At 40.7% G+C, this 24,749-nt stretch overlaps 1 protein-coding gene across 1 annotated transcript in view; it reads right to left on the bottom strand.

Moving 5' to 3' along the window:
- The window catches only part of LOC309340033 (uncharacterized protein), a 194,880-nt gene that overhangs the window by 14,915 nt on the left and 155,216 nt on the right, over positions 1-24,749 (bottom strand). The window contains exon 7 of the mRNA XM_081858558.1: positions 11,151-11,249. The gene's annotated coding sequence lies outside the window, so the exon portion shown is untranslated. The remainder of the gene's footprint in view (positions 1-11,150; positions 11,250-24,749) is intronic.

Here is a 24,749-nt window from a genome sequence, read left to right as displayed (position 1 = left end):
AAATATATAAAAGGATGTCACATAGAGGAGGGAGAAAGGTTGTTTTCTGCTGCTCCAGAGAAGCGGACACGGAGCAATGGTTCCAAACTACAAGAAAAAAGATTCCACCTAAACATTAGGAAGAACTTCCTGACAGTAAGAGCTGTTCGACAGTGGAATTTGCTGCCAAGGAATGTGGTGGAGTCTCCTTCTTTGGAGGTCTTTAAGCAGAGGCTTGACAACCATATGTCAGGAGTGCTCTGATGGTGTTTCCTGCTTGGCAGGGGGTTGGACTCGATGGCCCTTGAGGTCTCTTCCAACTCTATGATTCTATGATTCTATGATTCTATGATTCTAATCTATTGGAAGCAACAACCTAAGGCAGCTATTGCGGAGAGTGCTGTTGTGCTCATGCCCTGCTTTTGTGTTTCCCCATGGTATCTGTTTGGCCAGTGCGACAACAGGATGTTGGACTTGATGGGCTTTTGGTCTAATTGCACAAGGGCTCTTCTTGTGTTCTTATGTCTTAACTGTCCTGCTTATAGGCTCTCAGAGTCCTCTAGTTTGTCACTATTGTAAACAGCATCCTGGGCTAAATGGAACTTTTGCAAAAGAGGGCATACTGGAGTATCATGCCCAGTGAGTTAGGCTGCTTTTATACCCACTGCCCCCAAAGTGGCCCTTAAAATATTTCGCTGGGCTAGATCATTGGCTTGAACTTACATTCTTAACAAAACTTTTATGCTTTCCCCATGAGCTGCAGAATATTTTTTAAATATATATTTATTATACAGTGTGCATTGAATAATAGTGTTCTAGAGCGAGATGGTTTAACATATACCTCTGCCATTTATCCCAGGCTTTCACTGTGTTCACACAACCAGGAAGACACAAACAGTTTGAAAGTAGTTTAGGATAATGTCATAGTACAGCACAGCTGACCAAAGGTTTGTTAATTCTCCCACAAGACACATGACTGGGTGACTGTCTTAACCACCTTGAGTAACTTGTATAAAAGCAAGGTATAGGAGGACGAGGGGAAACAACAAAAAGCTATGAAGGTCACCTAATCTTGATGTTGCATTTAAAAATATGAAATGCTCTTTCTAATCTACTTTAGTCACAGAAGGAACAAATTCCAGTAAGTAGATTTAATACAGATTTATTCATCCCTGAAATAAGGAGCCTGCGAAGCCACAGAATAATTTCCCAATACCCAATGCAGAGACTTTGCTACCTATTCATAAAAAAGGGATTTATCAAACTGCGTTTTTATAATGCTGGTATCTAAGGAGGTTCTCATTTAGTCTCTCCACAGCTCTAAATCAAGAGAATTGTCTTAAAGATATATGGGGACTTAGGAGCCTATGCTCTTGTCACAACATATAAGAATTACTCTTATCGTTCACACTCGTCTATCTACTACTGATAAGGGATTCTTTTCAGGTGTTACAGCCAAAAAGCTACCCACTGATTAGGAACATTACCAGACTTTTAAACACAGGGTTCCAGGTACTGTGTTGTTTTGTAACTGGGGAATGGTGTATATTCATTAAGATTCCTGATTGAATGAGTTCATGCTACTCATAGGGCCAGTTCACACTCAGTCTGGCTTATGGATATGGCAAGACTCAGGAAGGACAGATGGGCATGTACTCCCTTTTCCCACTACAAGTATAACTTCCAGTGAGAACTAATGAATCATTTCATATGTAAAGATTCCAGTAGCAAGATTCATCAGTCACCACGTCATTAATTCAGAATACAGTAGTGCAAGAAGGCACAGGAGCCCAAGGTTTACTTCTGTATTCTACCATATGGACAACCTACTTTATATACTTGGACCATTTATAAACTGGTCAAGATAACACAGCAAAACAACCTCTGCATGTGAACAGCAAGCCTGTTTTATTGTGCAAATATTCTTTGATTGATTATGCTTGTTCCCCCTCTGCAAAGTCTGTAGGACTTAAGGCACATTAAAGAATTATTATTATTAATGAATGGGATATGCAAAATCTATTTGTGTTTTGAAGTGAACCCCAGGATACTTGGCATACAGTATTGATAGTCATGGCTGTAGCTGGCTATGCCTAGTGCTTACTCCCAATCTCTGCACCTGCCTGGTCCTGGGTGCTGCACTGCCACTGATAACCCGTACCCTCCATGCTAGCTTGCCACTTCAAAAGAACGCAAGGCGAGTGACACCTATTGGGGTAAAGGTAAAGGTAACCCTGACTGTTAGGTCCAGTTGCAGACCACTCTGGGGTTGCGCACTCATCTCGCTCTATAGGCCGAGGGAGCCGACGTTTGTCCGCAGACAGCTTCTGGGTCATGTGGCCAGCATGACTAAGCCACTTCTGGCAAACCAGAGCAGTGCACGGAAACGCTGTTTACCTTCCCACCGGAGCGGTACCTATTTATCTACTTATACTTGATGTGCTTTTGAACTGCTAGGTTGGCAGGGGCAGGGACCGAACAACGGGAGCTCACCCTGTCGCAGGGATTCGAACCGCCGACCTTCTGATCGGCAAGCCCTAGGCTCAGGTGTTGAAGAGGGATGGACTTCTGCGAAGCAAGAGAGAAACTGTCCCTTCTTTTGCAAGACAGGAAAGAGCACAGACAAAGAAAGTGGTGGTGGTCACATTTGCCACTACTGCAACATTACCCATTACCTACATTACTGCTACATTACTGTGTGGGGATCTGGAGAAAGAGTCTCCAAGTTCAACCAGCTATGGGAGACAGGCAGAGCAAAGCCTTGCCAAAGCCTACCAGTGCTCTCTCCCAATCCTGCAAGGAATCCAGCAGCCTCTTCCATGGCCCAAATGTTCCTGCTCAGAAGGGCAATTGATGGAACAACTATCTTATGGCTCTCTGCTAGCCCTGATCAGACCCTTTGCTGCACAACCTTTTCTGTTTGTTCTTATTTTGGACCTCTGGGGCGTTACCCTAGTGCATTTGTTGCTCCTCTTTTCTATGTTAAAACATAGCAGAGGCTTGGGAAAAGTCAGTGTCAGCCTTGCAAGGTGACATTCCGCAGGTCCCCTTTTGTGAGGCATCAGTGAGATGTGATGACCATGGCAATTTTATTGGGCTGAGCTGGCAACTAATGGAGATTAAACGCATAGCTTCTTCTTAGCTTCATTATTCCTGAATAATGCCTATTTCTCAACCCTGTGGAGCTCAAATTCAAACATTCCAATCCATTTTATGCTACAAGTCACACATTTAGCAAAGCTTTACAGATATTCCATAAAATGAGAGTGCTCCTTTGTTTAGCATCAGGAATATTCCCCCCAGTCCGCATATTTTTTGTCAAATAAGTATGTGCAAGCATTAGGAACATGCTCAAGCTTTTATTGAATCTATACTGAACCTGTGGGAAGCAGTAAAGGATACAGTTAAACATTAGGGATCTCAGACTGCCACAAATGTACTGTCACTCCTGCAGTGAGAAATATTACCAAATAGGGAGAATCCTGCAGTGAATTAAATAAAAATGTTATTTGGAATACCATTTCACAATAAATAGATGCAACATTTTGCTTTCATCAAGGTACAAATTACTTAATTTAAGGAAGTCAGTATGTTGTTATGGTTTAATTGTTGCTTTGGTGAAGGAAATCAGCACAGAAAATGAAAAAAATGTAATATTTACATGTTCATAGTTGGAAAGTAGATCTATCAGGCATGCCACAATAATTGTATTGTCATTGAAAAATGCTCAGCAAATCCCTAGCTGATAGACAAAACATCCATTTAATAAAACAGACTGACCACAAAGCATTACTGTAAATTCCATATCATTTTCAATAATATCTCTGCTTTTACTCTCTGTCTATGATCATTATCTGTAACCATAAATCACTGTTAACCTTTAAAAAGCTCCAATCAATGTACATATTTCTTACCTCTCCATACCACTTTTGCTTGGTCAACAGCAATTTAAACAACCCAAGTATATTAATTTTAAAAAGCTGCTAAGAACTGATATATGCTCATGTAACATCTTGAAATGTAATAGAACAATAATAGGCTGTGCCATCAAAGGTTTTGTACTATTTGTGATCTACAAATGTCAATAAATGGTTTATTTAGCTTAGGCGAGTGCAGTGTATTGAATAATGGAATATATGGCAATAAGGTTCAAGACAAACTGAAAAAAATATATTATTTTATTACAGAGACAAAGGGAAATGCATATGTGTTATAATGCACTTCTCAGTTCACATTTAGGGTAACACCAGTGCAAGCATTTTTATTAAATGTGTTTATTACCAGACCTATTTTAAGGAGCAAATGCTGACCTGACCCCTCTCCCATATCACTGCCCTGAGATCAGAAGCACTTTACTCTGAGAAAGGAACTCTCACCACATCCCTCCACTCAGGCATCCTGGTATCTGTGAGTCAGTAACTCGGACAGGATTCAGGTGGTTTGATCTCATCCTTGTATAATGGACTCAGTCGAGAGGTAGGTCTGATAATGCCTTCTATCATCTCCTAAAGCTTCTCCAAAGTTCATCAAAGTTGTCAGTTTGTTGTCCTTTCTCCCTTCACTGCATCTGGATAACAAGGCACCTATTCTAAGGCTGCAATCCTAACTCCACATACCTGTGACTTCTGAGTATCGCCACTTAGAATTGCCTTGTACTGTTATTATTGTTATTGTGTTGTTGTTGTTGTTGTTGTTGTTGTTGTTGTTGTTATTTACCCACCCTTTACTCTAAGGTCCCAGGGACATTACAACACAATATTAAAAACAGTTTAATACAACTTACATTATAGTAGTAAGGTGAGTCCTAAAAATAGCCACTTGTCACTTAATCACGTCATTGTGACATTGGTGAAAACTCCCTACAGGACCCAGACCATTTTCAACGCAAAGAAGAATACAAATATTCAGTAGTTGACCGAAGTTGCTGAGCTTTTTAAGGTCAGACACCAATTTCTGGGATACTTCTGGTAGTCCAAAAAATCACAATTGAACAGCAACCACCCACCATATCCATGGATGTTGGGGAAAGCACTGGCAACTCCTTTGCCCTGCCCATCTACTCTGTAGAGGGAGAGTAGAGAGTCCAATTACGTAGAAAAGCCAAGTCCATTAATCTGATGCTAATAAATAAACTCTCTAGGACAGCCTTCCCCAACATGGTGCCTCCAAATTTTGTTGGGATTTCAGCTCCCATAAGCCCTAGCTAGCAGAGGCAAGGGTTAAGAATGATTGGAGTGACAACAACTGGTACCAGGTTGGAGAAAGCTACTCTCGGGAGTGCTTCACAGTGGCAAAACAATAAAGGCCGAACTTCAGGTACTTCACAATCTTATCACCTGGATCACAGAACCTGGAGCATAGGAACCCAGAGACAGAGAAATTAACTCCATCTGCCATATGGAGTAATAGAAAGTGACCTCCTTATGGTGACCATAACACATGCACTAGCCTGCAGTGCCAGAGTTTAAAGAAAATTTTCACCATCTGGATTCCCCTGCAATGGGAAGAGATGGAAAATAAAGACTTGTTTTAAAAAAAATATTTACAGGCATAAAAGAATATTGATCACAAAGACAAACCTATCATAGAATCATAGAATCATAGAATCATAGAGTTGGAAGAGACCAAAAGGGCCAATGTCAATGAAATTTCCAGTCAATGAAAATGAATTGCAGTTTCAGACCAAAAACTGGACCTACCTGCACAATGATTTCAAAAAACCACCAATATATTATGGCAAGTTTCTTCAAAAGAGCTATGAACATGTAAGTTGCAGACTTACATAATGTATGTAATGTTATAGTTTATTTCTATGTTGTCTTTCAGCTAAAAGAAAATGCCTAGTGCGGCCCTTCAAAACAATATTCCTGCATAAAAAATGATGGATAGATAGACAGCTCTATGGAGTGTTTTATCAACCCTCTGCCAGGCTCAGCAGGGTAGCCAGTAAAATCTCACTCATTCTGACAAGAAATGCATCATTAAAATATGTGTAGATATATACAGATGGTGAAGAAACTGGGTTAAAAATGACCAGCCTAATAGCATCATATATCAATGTATGATGGAAACCCTTAAAAATATTTATGGACTCTAAAATCCCCTATTATGCGAGTAGATCCACTATGTGTTCTGGATATATTTTAAATAATGTTCCTTCCACAGAATCCTTCTCTGATTAATCCAGGCAGATTTGTGTTAAAACGCCCAGCTCCTTCTATATTTTCATTATTTTTTTCTGGAAAATGAAAAAGGATGATATATATTTATATATGAGAGAGAGGTTCTCATATATATAAAGCTAGTGGAACCTGCAACAAAATGTTGCAATATTGACTGTTCCTGTTTCCTGTTCAGGACAGTTAGTCAAGCTCTTCACCACATTTCTCCCATTTCATTCTCTGTCCCACCCAGTTTTTTGTGTTTTTCCTCAGTTGTCAGCCAGCTGGCTATGGCCACTTGAGCATGCTCCATCCTCTTGGGGTTATGCTTTTGTTGGATTTTTGTACTTCTCCAAACTTTAGGGTTTCTCCAAGCCTGATGATACTTCTCATATGTTCATGGGTGCTGCCATTTTGACAATGGTGCTTAATGGTGCTGAACAGAGAAAATGGTATGCGCTTTGTCTATTTCCTTTAAAAAAGCTCAACAATTTTTGGGGTGTCCTGGTTTTTACTTTTTGAAATATAGCAACCCTATGCTAGTCCCACTGAGGTTAATGGAATGGGCATCAGTTGTATTGCTGTTGACATCTGTCTGTCTCGGGAGACAATGAAAGAGTCCCCCTTCAGGGGTGAAGCCAAACCATTGGAATGTTGCGGCACCTGCTGTGGCTGTAGAGACCAATACAGAAGAGACATGTTTTGTTGCAGCTGGGGCAGATGACGTTTCCTCTTTCTGCGCTCCTCCTAGTGGTCATCCCTCCTCTGATCACTGCTGTGGCTACCTAACCTGAGTGTCTGCAGATGCTGCCGTCGTCTGCAAGGGATTCCCACACAGCAGGATTAATGTTGCCAACCTTCATGCCATGTTTGTAGACATCTTTGTAATGCAGAGTTGGTCTGCTAATGGGCCTAGTGTCTGAAGTCATCTTTCCATAGAGCACATCCTTGAGGACCCTGCCATCTTCCATTCCGTGAACATGACCAAGCCAGTGTAGATGTTGCTGAGACAAGAGTGCGAACTTGCTGGGAATGTTATAATAGAGACTTCCATATCAATGATATGGTTTCCCCGAGAGATTATTCTGAAGGTCCATGGCACTGAATATCATATAAAGATATGAAGACAGATGGAATATTAAGACAGAAGTAGCAGCTTCACTATTTGCATAACAGATATGTTAAATGCTGTTTCAGCCAAGGAGGTCACAGTGTAATATGTTTGGTTTCTCAACTAAATGTGGGTTTTTAGTTCTTCATAATGCTCATGCCCAACATATGGGCAAGCATGGCCAATATTCAATATGGAAACAAAACTGTTGCTAGAAGTTTGTCCACAATCAGTAGTCTGAACGACTACAGACCAGTTGCACTGACTCCAATCATCATGAAGTGTTTTGAGAAACTGGTGCGCCGTCACATTATTTCCTGTCTTCCATCAACTTTTGACAACTACCAGTTTGCATACAGGGCAAATAGATCCACGGAAGACGCTATCACTACCACTCTCCATGCTGCTCTGTCCCATCTGGAGCAGCCGGGGAGTTATGTGAGGCTGCTGTTTGTGGATTTTAGCTCTGCTTTTAACACTATCCTTCCCCATAGACTGGTGTCCAAGCTAGAGGCGATTGGATTCTCCAACTCCACCTGTCTCTGGGTTTTGGACTTTTTGTCAGAACGTTCTCAGAGGCTTAGAGTAGGGTCACATATGTCCACAGCCCTTAGCCTTAACACCGGCTCACCACAGGGTTGTGTGTTGAGTCCCCTGCTCTATACTCTCTATACGTATGATTGTACAGCCATTTATTCCAGCAACAAAATCATCAAGTTTGCTGATGACACTACGGTGGTGGGGCTCATTTCAGGAGGGGATGAGTCCGCCTATCGGGACGAGGTGGAGCGGCTTTGTGCTTGGTGTGGAGAGAACAATCTGGCTCTTAATACGGCTAAGACCAAGGAATTGGTGGTGGATTACAGGAAAAAAAAGGCGGACATTCAGCCCTTGTATATCAACGGGGAACGGGTGGAGAGGGTGGCGGAATTCAGGTTTTTGGGAGTGACTATCGATCAGGGCATGACTTGGAGCGCAAATACCACTGCTCTGGTGAAGAAGGCCCAGCAGAGAATTTATTTCCTCAGACTTTTAAAGAAGAACAATCTGAGTGAGAGACTGCTGGTGTCCTTCTACCGAGGTTTCATAGAGAGCGTTCTTACATACTGTATTTGTGCCTGGTTCTCCAGTTGTACAGCTAGGAAGAGGAAGGTGCTCCAGAAGGTCATAACCACAGCCCAAAGGATTATTGGTCATCCCCTCCCATCTTTGGAAGAACTGTACGGTTCCCGTTGTCTTGGGAAAGCAAACAATATCCTGCAGGATGTATCTCACCCGGGATACAGTCTGTTTGTACTACTGCCTTCTGGCAGGAGATACAGAAACATCAAGTCAAGGACAAACAGACTGAAAAATAGTTTCTACCCAAGAGCTGTGGCCTTTTTAAATGCTGTAACTCGATAGTGTGACCTGGGAGTTTGATGGGTGTGGGTGTGGGTGTGGCTGGAATGTGGTTTGTTTGGTTGTTGTTGTTGTTTTGCTTTTGTTGTTTTTAAGGGATGGCATCCAATTTCGTTGCACTTGTGCAATGTTGCACTTGTGTAATGACAATAAAGAATCTATCTATCTATCTATCTATCTATCTATCTATCTATCTATCTGTGCAAAACTGCTCTGGGAGCTCAGAAAATGAGGAAGGCAGGCCATAGCCTGTTTCTGCAGTCCATTTCTTTCCATTTCTGCAGTCCATTTCTGCAGTCCATTTCTTTGGAGCTTGACACTGGCAAGAGAGTGCTATATGTGAATTAAACATGGTGCAATTGATTCCAGCCCAGCTTCACACCACTACAAATGTTATGTCTGTCTTCAATGTCAGTTGATTGCATTAATAAATGTTACAGTGCCTTTCTCATCCAATATTAATTCAGTATTTTGTGATAATTAGTTCAATGCCCATGATTATATCAATATCTTTGTGCCTTACAAATATGCCAGGAGGTTCTCAGTTAGAACAAAGCCACCACCTTTACCTTGGAAAAGGTTTTTTGTGTGTACATAAATAAAAGCTTAATCATTTTATTTTATTTTAATGTTTTTAAATGAGGTATGCATTTCTTTATGAATCTCATTATGTACACATGTTTTCTATAAAAAAAGAACATCAAATGAAGAAGGGGTATACAACAGAGAACAAGCAAGCAAGACAAATGGTCTTCAGACTAACATACATTTACAGTGTAGAAGGGTCTCACTTGAAAGAAAAGAGAAGATTATTTACTTATGCAGAATTAATTAAAGAGTAGGATGATTGATTTTGTTATTGAAAGTGATTATAAACCAGTTTATTTGTAACAACCTAATCACTCAAGAGTGAAAATGTTCCACTGAAGCTATTTAATATTTTTCTCTATTTCTTTTGTTCCAATTTGCGGTCCAGTCAGGAGTGTTAAAGGAATATTTAAAATGATTCTGTAGAATAAAAAGAATTCTGTTTCTTCATTGTGCTTACAGCACTATATTCCAACATGTGATGACAAAATAACAACAATTGGCAACTGGAATGCTGCAATACTTTTATCTATCATCTATCTATATGTCTGTCTATCTATCTATCTATCTATCTATCTATCTATCTATCTATCTATGAAGGACCCATATGGATTGATGAAAAAAGGCAGCTGGAAACCAAATTGCACAGAAGGCCAAGGAAGCCCCAAAGCACTTCTAAGGTTTACAGTACGTCCCAATCTGGAGGGTGTGCCCAGATAAAAGAGTATAGATCTAACACTTAGAAACTGGGCAATTGCCATTTTTGTTTAGTGTACTACTTAGATGCAGCTGGGATATTGCTAGGTACTCAAAGGACTTGAGGCACAAGTCAATGACACATATTTCCATATACTAATTTATATGCATAGAAGACTCTAGGCAAATTAAGATGGAGGGCTGCACTGTACCCAACTATCTGACAAGCAAACACACCACTTACTGATGACTAAGCTAGAAATACAGTGATGGTGGATATACCACAAATACACATACATTTCATACAGAAATGAGAGAGCAGCATCAATCCAATCACAAAATAAGAGGGAAACATTTAAAAGCTGCTAGAGAAAGTTTTTCCTTACTTCCTTGGCCTATTTACTTTTATTTATAAGAATAAAGCAAGTGGATATAAATCAGGTTTTGAATTGTTCTATAATTGTGCTTTTCAAAGTAGATAATTAAATTGCTATGCCTTTGCAAAGGTCAATATGTTGGGCTAGCATATATTCATCTCCCTAAGGCATTTGCCCTTATTAGCCATGAATCACTGTTTCATGAACTGAGCCTTTTGGCTTCATCTCACAAAGCCAAAATTATAAAAATTCATTGAGATCTACTTCTGTTGCTTAACTTTATTACTAATTAACCCTCATATGTCCTTTATGATGTAACTGAAGCTACCAATGTTATTGCTCCTGTATAATTGGAGAGAGGATATCCCATAGGTTTATCTCATTGCTGTATGTTATTACAGAGATTCCACAATGAAAATTCTTTCAGATTCACGCAGGGATATTGTCTGCAAATGGGAAAAATATATTATTTGTAACTATGAATATCTTCTCTTTTGGGGATGTATTTTTTCCCACCACTACTGCCACAATACTTGCATCATGGTGTCCATGTCTGAAGGTAATCCATAGTTTCTATTGTTTGTGACTCAAGTGGCCTTTTTGGTGCTTTGTAAGATATTAATCATTATTTATAGTCCAGTTATATATGTAGCCAGCATGATGCAAGCTTTTTGGTACAAGTGGCAGCCTGGTTGAGTGGCTTTAGGTTTAGAACAAGAAGGATTCTGTCCTCTTTTCCTTGACCGATGATTCTTCACCCTGCTGTTTCTGTGGTGTAAGATAATGCAAAACCAGGGCAGAGCCAGCCCTGTCCAAACAAATGAAAATGCCTCCCACTTTTATGATGCAATCGTGCAACAGCTGAATCTGGGCAATGGTCCCCTAGCCACTGCAGCCACCTAGGCATCCAGGAGGAAGGCTAGATACAGGCACAGCCTGTAGGTATTAAAAAGCATGGGTGTCAGAATGGCCAGACATTGCCTGGGAAGATCTACCACATAGAGCCATATCTCCTGAAGGACTCTGTAACAGATTGTATTGAAGAACCAACAGGGATATTTGTTCCCTGTCTAGTTCCTGGCATATGTAAGTGGTGTTGTTGTTAAATTCTTTCAAACATTCTTTCTGGCACATGTAATCTACCAAGGTAACCAAGACAGTTTGAATCCCAAAACTGGGCCTGAACTCAGATTGGAATGGAGCTAAATAATACTACTACTAATTTTATTACTGCCCATCCAGCTAGGTCGCCCCAGTCTCATGCCAGAAAGCCAGCAGCCACTCTGCCTCTTTGTATAGAAATAGTAAATTAGAGAGATGCCTGCAGTCTTCCCTAGCAGACTCCTTGCAGTTACGGTGCGGTTTTTTCCCCAAGTGAGCAAGATAAATCATAGAGTTGGAAAGGACCCAAGGGTCATCTAGTCCAACCCCCTTGGATGAAGAATTGTAAACTACAAGATTTCACCTCCCAACCAAGATGTGGAATTTCTAAAACTCACACAGTTTTTAGGGAAGGGGAATATCATTCCTAGCATCCAAGGATCATTGAAGTCTAAGCCAACCGGTGCCTCTGCTTCCACTCCTGCCATGATAGAAGCTATGGAGAAAAGAACACAATATGTGGGCAGGGTACTTCAATGCATCCTGAACAGTGTTCAAGTGCACATTGCCCTCTACACCTAACACCACTGATCTGCAGTCATGTGGTCTATGAGCTATAATATGCAGCAGTTTGTACAAAATATTTAATAGGAGGAGGCAGTCAAGAATCCTGCAAGTGCAGGTCCTGTTTGGGAAAACTGGCTATCGAAGACACTGGACATTATGAGGGCAGATGAGATGTACCAGGGCAGAGGGAGGGGTGTTTGAAAATAAAGGGAAGATATCTGCATACCTTTGAAGCAGATCAAATATAGTATTCTATATTAACTAGGACCTCATCAGGGAAGGGGAATGCTGTTTTATTACCTTGAATGCAATGTGCCTGGCAAAGGAATGAAACAAACAGAATCTGGTATAGAATACTGCTTCTCTATCCTGTTAAGTTGGAACATTTAAGTCCCACACATACCAGCTCTCTCTCTCTCTCTGTATGCGTAACAATAGATTAGATATAGATTTTTAGTTTATAAATAGGAATAGCTGCTAAACATGTTTTAAAACTAATTAAAATATCTAGGTGATAAAGCAATTATTAGATCTCATTGATTCTGATGGGAGAAATTTAAGTATTTACCTAATGCCTTCATTGCAATCAATGGAGCTTAAACATGTCTGAGTTTAGCTGGATTGTGTTCCTATAGTTTAAGGAAAAATCAAATAATAAAGAACTGCTGTAGACTGAAAGTCTGTAGCTATTATAAAATACTCTGAACTTAAGTTTTATCAAAGGTTGTCCTCTACTTGCAAGTGACTTTTGCTCTATAGCAAAAAAATGATTCCCACAGAGATTTAGCATATTTCAAGTTCATCCAAAATAAACAACAAAATAAGTTTTGATAACAGCTAAACTTGGGCTTCTTAGGATAGCTTCTATAGCAACTGAGTTTGTTGCAATAGATCTTGTATTTTTGTTTCCTGAAAAGGGAAAAAGAGCTTTTTTGGGAGGGGAATACTCATGAGATATATTATTGCTGATTCAATTGTGAATATTAGCAGCCAAATGTTAAGCATGTTCACTTATAAGTACATTCCACCATGTTAAATTGGTATCCAGCATAAAACTACTCTAGAATGTGAAAAAGTCACATTTTACAAAGTTTTATTTGATGACTTTCTCAGTGTCCTTCCTATTGTTGTCTTGGAAACATTCTGAGATAACAAGATATTGTTCCAAATCCATATCTCTTTTTGGATTACCCACATGTCTGTCTTCCACTCAGGTGCCTAGTAGCTTTCATTTTAATGACTTTCTGAGGTCTCCCTAGGGTACAGAAATGGACTTTTCTTGTCGTAGTATTCAAAGATCTAGAGAATTCCCCTTGTGCAGTTGCTCTTAGTGTGTGTACAAGCATCAGGAGGGGATGTCAAGGCAAACTTTCAACAGAACATCATCAGTGCTGACCCTGCTGCTACTGGCACACTGAGCAAGCTAATTTTGGGTACACTTCAACAGAAAAGATTCTCACACATTCTAATATTGTGGACCATCCGTTTCATTATATCTTTTGTTTGTTTATTTATTTTAAAATGTAGGCCCCACCTTTCCTCTTCTTGACTAATGCCTACGATGGGTCAGCATTAACGATTAAAAGCAAAAGAACAATAAAAACTGTATAAAACCACAAAATAACAGTAGATTAAACACAGAGAAGATAAAGCCCAGCAGAGTGAGTTCAAACAGCAGGCAGACAGAAGCCAGATTGCCAAAAATGTTTTCAGAAGGGATCAGAACATCATTAGGGATGCAGCCACATTGATCTCCTAGGGTACTACACTAAAAATAACCTTTCATCTGTTCTCCACTAAACACAACTCTGATGAAGGATGGCTGTACAGGAGGGCATCCCCAGCTAACCAGAGTAGACATGCATTGTTACATAGGAAGAAAAAGACAAATAGATATCAAGATTCTACACTAGTTTTCTGATGCAAATACCTGGTTCCGGTCAGAATTTTTGCCACTGCATTTTGTACTGGCTGAATATTACAGTAATTCAGTCTTGATATCAGGCTTAGAGGACTGTGACCAGGTCTGCCTCTATTTATTACATTTAATACTCAGCAGACAACTTTATCTTATCAAACTGAAAGCAGCAGATTGGCTCCAGTGGGATAGCTGTGCAGCCTCCAGCTGCCCACTCCAGCCCCAACCAGGCAAGCGGCAGCAATGCTGGGGTTGGGAATGTGTGTTTGCGGTTCCACTCCACTACTCTGGGTGTTCCTAGAATCCAGGGTGTGTTTTTAATCAAAGTGTACCTTTATCAGGCAGGATGAGTCAAGGAATGAACAGTTAGATGTCATAGTCCAAGAATTTGATCCATATCCTTTGGCTGTACAAAACCTAAAACATATCTATGACAATAGAGTAAGTAGCTGCCAGAAGCACAAGCTATAGTAATGTTTGAAGCAGGCCAATTAATGGTATCGAAAAATGGGAATAGCACACCAGCACTTTCTAAATGGTCTCTAGAGTTTTAATGCTTAGGAATCTTAGAATGGTATGTCCTTCCCTATTCTTATAGCACACTTTCATCCAAGAAGGCATCATAAGAAAAGGAAAAACAAAACCGATAGTGAGAATTGGTCCTTAGTGGTGCAGTAGACATCCTGCTGTGTTAACCACAACAGATAAAACATTTTATGTGGCCTTCCTAGATAGGCAAATTATTATGTATATGCGGTGAGGACAAGAATTTTCAATGGCTCAGCAGACCAAATGTGAATCCTAAAATTGCAACTTAGACTTCAAAATAAGGACGAAAGTCATGTAAACATTTCCCCCATGCTGAAGTTAGTTTATTATCAGTGCAGTGTAGAAATGACAGCAGCAAGCAAAGCAAGCACATCCGCTTATTGCTTTTTTAAAAAATGGGAGAAGACAATTTGGCTAAAATTGAGGAAAATCAGAGGGTGGGGTTTGTCCCAGCCTTCAAGTATTTAAATTGGTACACTGATGCATTTTGGTGCATTGTGTGGTCTGAAATTAAGAGAGACTTGGACAGTTGGACAAAACTGAAGCTTTCTTTGTTAGGCCGAATTGCTGCTATTAAGATGAATGTATTGCCAAAAATGTTTTTGTTTCAAACACTACAGATTGTGGACAAGACGGAGTGCTTCCGGAAGTGGCAGAAAGATATATCTAGATTTGTCTGGCAGGGCAAAAAGCCCAGAATTAAGTTTAAGATATTAACAGACGCGAAAGAAAGAGGGGGCTTTGCCCTGCCAGACTTAAAGTTGTACTATGAAGCCGCAGCTTTCTGCTGGCTAAAAGACTGGCTACTTCTCGAAGACACTGACGTACTGGACCTGGAAGGTTTTAACAATGCTTTTGGTTGGCATGCATACTTATGGTATGACAAGGTTAAGATCAATAAGGCCTTTAAGAACCATATTGTCAGGAAAGCAGTGTTTAATGTCTGGACAAAATACAAAGACTTATTGGAAAATAAAACTCCAAGGTGGCTTTCACCTCTGGAAGCTAAGGCCCGAAAAAGACCCAATATGGAGGCCAAATGGCCAAAATATTGGGAAATATTAGAAAAAGATGGAGACAATTGGAAATTGCAGAGTTTGGAGAAAATGAAGGACAAAGTGCGAGACTGGTTACATTATGCTCAGATTAAAGAAGTTTTTAAAAATGACAAAAAGTTAGGGTTCCAGGTGGAGAAATCGAAGTTAGAAACAGAATTGTTAGAACCAAAGACTAAGGTACTATCTAGAATGTATAACTTGCTGTTAAAATGGAACACACAAGACGAAATGGTTAAATCGGCTATGATAAAGTGGGCACAGGACATTGGGCATAACATTATGTTTGAGGACTGGGAAAGGTTATGGACCACTGGGCTGAACTTCACTGCATGTAATGCTCTGAAGGAAAATGTAATGAAAATGATATATAGATGGTACATGACCCCAGTTAAACTTGCCAAAATATACCATTCGTCTGATAATAAATGTTGGAAATGTAAAGAAAATGAAGGAACATTCTTTCACCTCTGGTGGACATGCCCTAAGGTGAAGGCCTTCTGGGAAATGATATATAATGAGCTGAAAAAGGTATTTAAGTATACCTTCACTAAGAAACCAGAGGCCTTCCTTTTGGGTATTGTCGGCCAGAAGGTGCTAAAGAAGGACCGAACATTTTTTATGTATGCAACAACGGCAGCAAGGATACTCATCGCAAAAAACTGGAAAACTCAAGATCTACCCACACTGGAAGAGTGGCAGATGCAGCTGATGGACTATATGCAACTGGCCGAGATGACTGGCAGAATCCGAGACCTGGGAGAAGAGAGGATTGAGGAAGACTGGAAGAAATTTAAGATGTATTTACAAAAACATTGTAATTTGGTTGAATGTTAAGAAGGATGCTAGATTATAAAAAATTGGCCACCACTAAATTAGATTTTGAATTTGATGATAAGTGAGATTAAAGAAAACATAAATTTTATGGAGAATTGCTAGATTATACTTAAATGAGTGGATATAAGATCGTAAACAAGTTGATAATTTGCTTGGAAAAACCTTTTAACGATGTAAATGGGAGCGGGAGACGTGAGGGAGTCCAAAGAAGTGATGAAACTACATTGTGATAGAAGTAAGATTGTTTATTATTGGTGCATTTGTATTTAAAAACTCTAATAAATATTTATAAAAAAAAAAAAACATTTTGGTGCATTGTGAATTCTCAACTCGCTCCCAGCATCAAGATTCAGGGCAAATTATTTCAGTTATTTTGAAAAGTGCTTTTCAAAAAAGAAAGGATATTGTGATCATGATATAGTAAACAAAATTCTTTCCTTTGCGGTGAGATTGGAACCAACAGTTCTGGAATAAACATCACAGTGTTCAAAAATGGAGGGTTAAAAAGAAAAAGATTTCTCAGAGGTTCAGGTACTACATAAGAAGTGCATCAGTGACCTGGTTCAGAGTAATCCCATTGGGGCATATTTCCGAGTGTCTGTTAAGGAATTAGAAAAAGAAACAGATGTTTTCTATCAAAAACTAATGTTGAAGAGCTACCATTACTCTTTTCCTAAGCACATATTCTAGACTGTAATCATGCACTCCCTCCTTTTGCTTTAATAGAAGCAGCAGAATGCAATAATTCATATTCTGGCTTGTTGACACAGCTTGCTTCAGCTGTTCACAGAGTAAGTTGTTTGTTCACTGAATCTCTGAACACGTCAGCACTCTGTAGACAAACAGAAAGGAGCTGTTGGTTTTGACAGTGGTTGCAATTGTCTACCACCCTCCAAGGGACTTTGAAAACCTGTAATAAGTTTACAGAATCACATGTAGTAAATTTTTACTGCTGCTAACTTTGACACTCTTATTTCCATTAGGAGAAATAACAGACTCCCTACAATTTCCTTTGTGCAGGCAAAGTAAAATAAGGGCACAATCAATCAAAATCTGAATGGAAATGAATAGGGGCTGCACAGAGTATAGCTTTGGGGATTTCATGTCTTCCCTATTCGCTGGAAATGATGCTTTTCAAATAATTATGCTATTTTTAGATTTTGGTTTAGGAAAAAGCAGCCAAAAGATTATTATCTGAATAGATCAGCATCCCTGCTTCACAGCTGTTGGCAAAATTTAGTAAGCACCACTTCTGTATAATTCTCAACCATGTCTATGGGATTTGCATGACAGGAACACTAAACAATTGCATTTTGTATTATGTATGAAAATCTAGGGCTCATGAATGCTTAGGAAGCAGGTGAAATTGTCAGTTAATAATTGTTTCATCAGTTTGCTATCTTGTGAACTGGTTCACAGGATCATGCCTTTAATCCCCTTTGATCCCTAATATGTTCAACTCTTCTATTCCACAATTACAGGGTTGACTCCAAAGTTTTCATTCCAGTTATGAAAAGATCTTCCATTCCAGAAATAAGAAAAATGGGTAGTGGGTTTCTCTCTATAGAGAGTAATTGTCTCATTTAGTATGCTTATTATGCTGATTTCTGACAAGTGGTTCTAGACGTGAAGATCATCAGAAGAAGCCTCCAAGGTGCAATCTGTTGGGAGTTTATTGGAAGCAACACTTTTTGAATTGAGATTCTTTGTCAGATTATATACTTGCAACGAATAACACAGACTGAACAATGCACACATTTGCATATTTACTCAGAAGTAAATGCCATTGAACTTAAATAGGGCTTACTCTCTAGCAAGTGTTCTTAAGAGTTCCAGCCACAGTTCCTCTGATGAAAGAACTGTTAGTTGGGACTGGACCACACTGAATCATTTGTGCTTTGAATTCATTTGTGTTTTGCATGGAAATAATACCCTTTCTTGTGTATTCTTGGTTTTTTGACACCACTGTGTCAACCATTTTTTTTTTTTTAAAAAAAAACCTCTTTATCCCGGTATATTGAGTCTACTTCACGCTTCATCTCATAAAGCAGATTTTATCCCAGAGAACAGAGATGGGGAACCTGTGGCCCTCCAGATGTTGGGCTACAGCTTTCCTTGACTGTTGTTTGTGCCAGCTGAGAGACTGATGGGAGTTGGAGTCCAACAACATCTGGAGAGTCACAGGTACCCCATCCCTGCTGTAAAATCTTATTCATCAACACTGTTGTTAAAAAGAGATGTGCCAGTACTCATCTCTCGATAAAAGTGCAAGGATACCAGCACAAAATGGCTGCCATGAGGTGATTGTTTTCCATACTGGTGAGTACAGTCACAAAGTAATGATGGTCAATATGCAATTTGAAAGAATGCATTACACTGAAAATTACGCAGCATTTTTTTCAATTGTATGCCACCTAAGAACAATAGAAAATAATCATCCATCCAAATGTGCATAGTACCTTTAAAGTAAGAAATAGGAAAGCTTTTAGCTAGAAAAATACCACATATTACATAAATACAGTATCAGCATCACCAGTAGCTAATTAGTGCCTCTCATAATGCACTTGAGGCAAGTGTTTCAAAATTACTTATGTTAGACTCTTAAACAGCGAAGGATACAGTAGTTGCCAGCTTGAAGGGGTTAATGTTGGATGAACGATTCCAACATACTGTAATTGCTTCTGATTAGTTTTATGTTGTAATGAAGCAATAATGACCAAAATGCAGGGCATTTCTGGGGGATTCATGAGTGGCTGGTTTTGCTTCAGGCCATTAACCCCACTCATTAATACCTCTGGAAGTGCACTGTGCAGAGGTTGTTATTGTTAATAACAGGAATGCTACAAAAACAATTGCCAGCACTGTAAAATTAGCTGATAAACTCAGAACATTTGCAAGTTTGCTAATGTGGAGCTTTGTTTCCATTTCAAAAGTAAAAGGACTTCTTCATCCGAAACCCACAAGGAAATATGGAACATAGCACGTTTATGTGAGAATGTTGTATTCTTGTGCTAGACTGCTCCACTGGAGAAAGGAAGAACAATTAGCCACTGCAGTATGTAGCTGACCATATAGGAGATAAACTAGAATACTTAATCACATATTGTTTTTGTACTGTGCACCACTTCCTTCCCTAAGATGATGATAAGAATAATTATATTTACATGAATTCATCCTGTAGGAAGTGAATGAAGGAACATTTCCTCCCTTCCCTTCTTCAAGATACAGAAATTGAAAAATGACTGCAGAATATTTTCTACTAAAATAATTTAACCAAGCATCTGTGCGTATAGTACTGGCTAAAACACTTAAAAACACATAGAAAGAGGATACAGTAAGATAATTTCATCTGTCTCTTTCTTAGAGCTCCATGCTCTGATGGTGAGAGGGCACAACTCAACAAGATGTCTCTTTTCTCCTGCTGGGAGAAAATCAGCTGGGAGTATGATTTTGCTTGGGGGGGAATGTATCCATTCATTTGGAATATTTGTATCCTGCTCTTTAGGTCTCAAAAGCCTCCCAGAGCAGCTAAACTTACACACAGAGCAGCTAAAGCCTAAACACACACTGCTGCTGCTGCTGCTGCTGCAATCAAATTCGGAGCTTCCAGTGGCTTGTGTTGTTGTTTAGTCATTTAGTCGTGTCCAACTCTTTGTGACCCCATGGACCAGAGCACGCCAGGCACTCCTGTCTTCCACTGCCTCCCGCAGTTTGGTCAAACTCATGCTGGTAGCTTTGAGAACACTATCCAACCATCTCGTCCTCTGTCGTCCCCTTCTCCTTGTGCCCTCAATCTTTCCCAACACCAGGGTCTTTTCCAGGGAGTCTTCTCTTCTCATGAGGTGGTCAAAGTATTGGAGCCTCAGCTTCAGGATCTGTCCTTCCAGTGAGCACTGATCTCCTTAAGAATGGATACGTTTGATCTTCTTGCAGTCCATGGGACTCTCAAGAGTCTCCTCCAGCACCATAATTCAAAAGCATCAATTCTTCGGCGATCAGCCTTCTTTATGGTCCAGCTCTCACTTCCATACATCACTACTGGGAAAACCATAGCTTTAACTATGCAGACCTTTGTTGGCAAGGTGATGTCTCTGCTACATTTCAGTAAATAACCCTCCTGCCGCAGTTCCCCCATCAGGACACTATAAGTTGTATCCAACTAAGTCACTGCATGCACAGGAGAACCTCTGAAAATGAAACAGAACTTCCCTTCCATTTCCCCAACCTCTCTGCTCACCCTCAAATCTGTGCCAAAGGGCTGGAGGACCCCCAGAGCAAATGAAGGAAGAGGAAGTTCCATTACACTTGCATAAATTCTTCCATGTGCACAATGATTTAGCTGGATACAACCCTATGTGTCTTGCGTAGTTTGGTCCTGACTTTCTTGTATTGGATTATCTCCAACACAAAGTGCAGAAAGCCTGGTGACAAACCTCAAAGCCCTTGTAGCATGCTGAGGGCCCAACCCAACATTGACAGGATTGAAGGATTTAAAAAGATAGTTTCTTGAAAGCACATAGCTACACCAAATTCTTTTTCAAAAAATTTATCCACGTCCACCATTCAAATGCTGGTATTGATCTTGTCTAATTTCACATCTTTTTGGACATGCTTTTGACTGCCAATATTTACTAATCCAAAGCAAAATCACACACCAGCATAATGAAAGGGGGCTTTCCTCATTCACAAGTACTCTGTTGCTTCAGCACAAGCCCCAAACCACTATATCAGTGTAGTCAAAGATGGGGAAACTCCATACTTTTGTAGCAGTATGGATTTTACAGCAGAATTTTAGGCACAGGGAACAGAAGAAAATGCAAGAGAAAATGATATGGACAACACTATATGCCAGTTCCTGATGATTTGTAACAAGGGGGCAGCCATTGTTGGAATTCTGCCTCGGTCAGAGGAATGTGCCTGCCTCCAGGCACCGGCTGAATTCCTTGCTGACCTCCCTCCTGCGACTCCCGGCAGGTAAACAGGCGAGGTCTGTGATCGGTGATTTTTCCCAGACGTGAGAAAAACACACCACTGCTTCTCTCTCCTCCCTGCTATCCCCAGGGAGGGGAAACAGACAGACAGAAATGTATCTACATGCTTTTATTCCTGTCTTTTGCTGCCATACAGATAAACATGTCTGCTCACTTTACAACAACAGCAGAGAGAATATAACTCCACCCATGTACATCCTGTACAGGTCATATAACACACACTGAGCTAACATCCGGTGCTCAGTACGGAGAATGGACTGCCCCTTTCTTGCCATGGTAACAGTCACAAACATCCTGTCTGGCTTTCCAGCCACCTGCAGCTGACTTAGCTCCTGCTGCTTGCTGCTGCATTGCTTCTTTATGGTAACATCCTCCCCCTAAAGAATCAATGTGTGCTGCGAGCAATGCATGATCCAGAGAAGAAAACAAACAGTTGTTATACATATAACATTCCCCTGTTGTTTCAGTTCCACCCTTGGAACTACCCGCCACTGGTTTTACCAATGTACCTCTCTGGTTGTGTGACTTCCAAGGAATGAGTGCATCTGCATTACCTTGGCTAGCAACTCTCTGTTGTGCCTTTGTCTCTGACTTAGACACAGCTTCAACCTGTCCTCGGTTGTTTACAACAGCAACACATGCAATAGCTAGGTTTGCAAACTCTTTTGAATACCTCTTGGGTGGTACACCCTTCGTTGCTCTTTCAGACCTACGTATGAGGTGCTGATCTTCTCTGCTTTCTGGTTCAGCCTCTGAACTCTCTAGAGAACCAGTACTAAGGGTAATCAGTGGTTCATCCTCCTCTTCTAAGGGTCTAGTCATTATGTGAGATTTCCTCTCAATGACTGTGTCAACTGAGCTCCCTGAGCTATCACTGTCATCATCAGTACTACTGAAATCAATAAAATCAACATCATCATCATCATCAGAATCATCTCCAGTGGGAAATGTGTGAACAATCACTCTCTCCTGTTCAGGAGCACTCTCTAGAAATTTTGTGAGAATCACCTGACCAGATTCAGACAAAATTACTCTGTAGAGACCCTTTTCATAACCCACAAAAATGCCTCTGGCATTCTTTACCCCACCTGGAGCTTCTGTCCTCACATGAGACCCAAAAACCTTGAAATGGGCAACAGAAGGTTTTCTATGGAACAGTTTCTCAAAAGGAGAACTTCCCAACTCTTTTGAAAACTTTCTCAACCACGTATAAGTATACGACAATAGCGACTCCGCCCAGTATTCATTTGGCAGATGTGAACTAAGCAATTGCACCTCCATTCCCTTTTGCAATTTGTTCACCCTAACACAGACACATCTCTTCCATGCTTCTTCGGAAGCAGCAATTTTGTGTCTTATCCCTTTCTTCTGCAGGAACCTCTGGAAATCCTGTAAAAGAAAAATTGGCTTCTCATCTGTACAAAGACAAGCAATGTTAGCATCATGCATATTTTTAACCTTGTCACAAAACTCTTTAAACCTTTCTAAGGCTTCTTTTGGTTTCTCCAAAAGATAAATCCAGACAAAACCTGTGAAAGAATCCACACACATTAGGTAATATTTTGCATTGCCTCTAGATGGTGCTAGAGGACCAATCACATCAGCATACACCCGCTGAAATGCTCTGTCGACCCTCGAGGTCACCTGCTTGGCGTTCTTCTTGGTTACACCTGCAAAAGAGATCATGTTAGAATTACAATTCATGTAATCACATTGATCAAAAGTCAACAAATACAGTCCATCTTTCTCTTTGGCAGAAAGATATAACTCTCCATCTTTGTAGATCTCGCAGCTCTCATCATCATAGGACAGTTTTAGTCCCTTCTTAGCAATCTGCGAAACGCTTAGCAGATTGAACTTCAACTCTGGAACCAAGTAAACATTGTTTATAGTCAAGTTCAGACTTTCAAGATACACAGTTCCAATCCCGGTCGCTTCCAGCTCCTGACTGTTGGCCTGTTGCACAGCGAAGCTTTGCTTCTTAAACGTCGAAAATAGCTGTCTGTGTCGACACATATGGACCGTGGCTCCAGTGTCTAGAACGAAAGAGTTCCCCACTTCTGGTGTGCCTTTTAGCGACATCAAAGCCTTTGCAGGCTTCGCCTGTGACTTGGTATGACTTTTGCCTAACGCCTCAGACTTCGTGGAGCACCCCTTGGCTCCTTTCTGCTGACGTGGCTTCTTACAGTTCCACTGAAGATGCCCAGTCTGTCCACAATTGTAACATCGGACAACGTTCAAAGCTACAGCATTTTCTCCAGTAGCAACAGCAGTGGGGGTGTTAGAACTCCGTTCTTCCCTCCCCCTGTCCTTTACCTCCAGTGCAGCAAGTCTGTCATGTTCATTCAGCACCACGGCATAGACCCTCTCCGCGGTCAAATCCTGCGCCGGAAGGGACCCAAGCTGACTGGCAACGGTTTTGTAAGTCTGATTCAGGCTGTTTATCACCATGAAGCAAAACACTTCCTCCTGCAGACGGAAATTGCGTTCCACCATCTGTTGGCGCAGATATTTCATTTCCGTCAGGTGTGCTTGAACATATCCATCAGGCGCAAGCCTCAGATTGGTCAGCTTTTCAAAATACAGCAACGCTGAAGAACCTGCATCTCTCTGATGTGTCCTTTGCAGCGTGTCCCAAACCTCTTGCGCGTACTCTAAATCCTGTATATGGACAAGCTGAGAGTCTGAAACACACAGAATTATAGCCGTCCTGGCCTTCACATTCTGTGACTCCCAAGCACGCGTTGGTGCTGCAGGAATGGGGTTCTCAATCACCCCAAACAGTCTCTGATTCTGCAGCAGGGCCTTCATCTTAATAGACCAAGATGAATAGTTGTCATTAGTTAGGAGGGGTGGATAAGGCAGGCCTCCCCCCTTTTTGGCATCCATTTTGAGTCCTTGCATTAACTCTCACTCTCAAGCCTGCTAAAAATCCAATAGCTGGTTGTTTACGCTCTTGCCACCTGGCAGCTCTTGCACTGGCTGCATTGGAAAGTCCCCTTCCAAGAGCCTGTGAGACTCTAGCCAAAACAAACGCTGTTTTTCGCCTCTCTCAGGCACAGCCTGACAACCCAGCCCTTCTGTGTAATTTTCCACTTCACTGACGGGCGTTGCTTAGCAACTGTGCATTCCTTTCTTGTACAGGAAACCACAAGAATTTCTGGAATGCAAGCCTCTTCTCACTCGGAGCTGTTTTTCCCAAACAATGCTCCTGTGAACCAGAGAATGATCAATCTGTGTTCACTCTTTTAAGCCTGAAATTCTCATACCTTGGGCTCCGTGGCTTGGCTGTCAGCTTCGTCTGTTCAGCTTCTGGCTGTAGGTGCAGAGGATCAACCTCTCATTGCAGACTTCCATGGAGCGATGAAAACAGCAGCTCTGCTACTATTGTTGCAGACCTCCATGGATCGAAGAAACC

Source organism: Podarcis erhardii, assembly GCF_964252035.2.
Source record: "Podarcis erhardii genome assembly, chromosome: 4".
Lineage (NCBI taxonomy): Eukaryota > Metazoa > Chordata > Lepidosauria > Squamata > Lacertidae > Podarcis > Podarcis erhardii.
The sequence above is the reverse complement of the archived record's forward strand: the minus strand, read 5'-3'. Positions and strand labels throughout refer to the sequence as shown.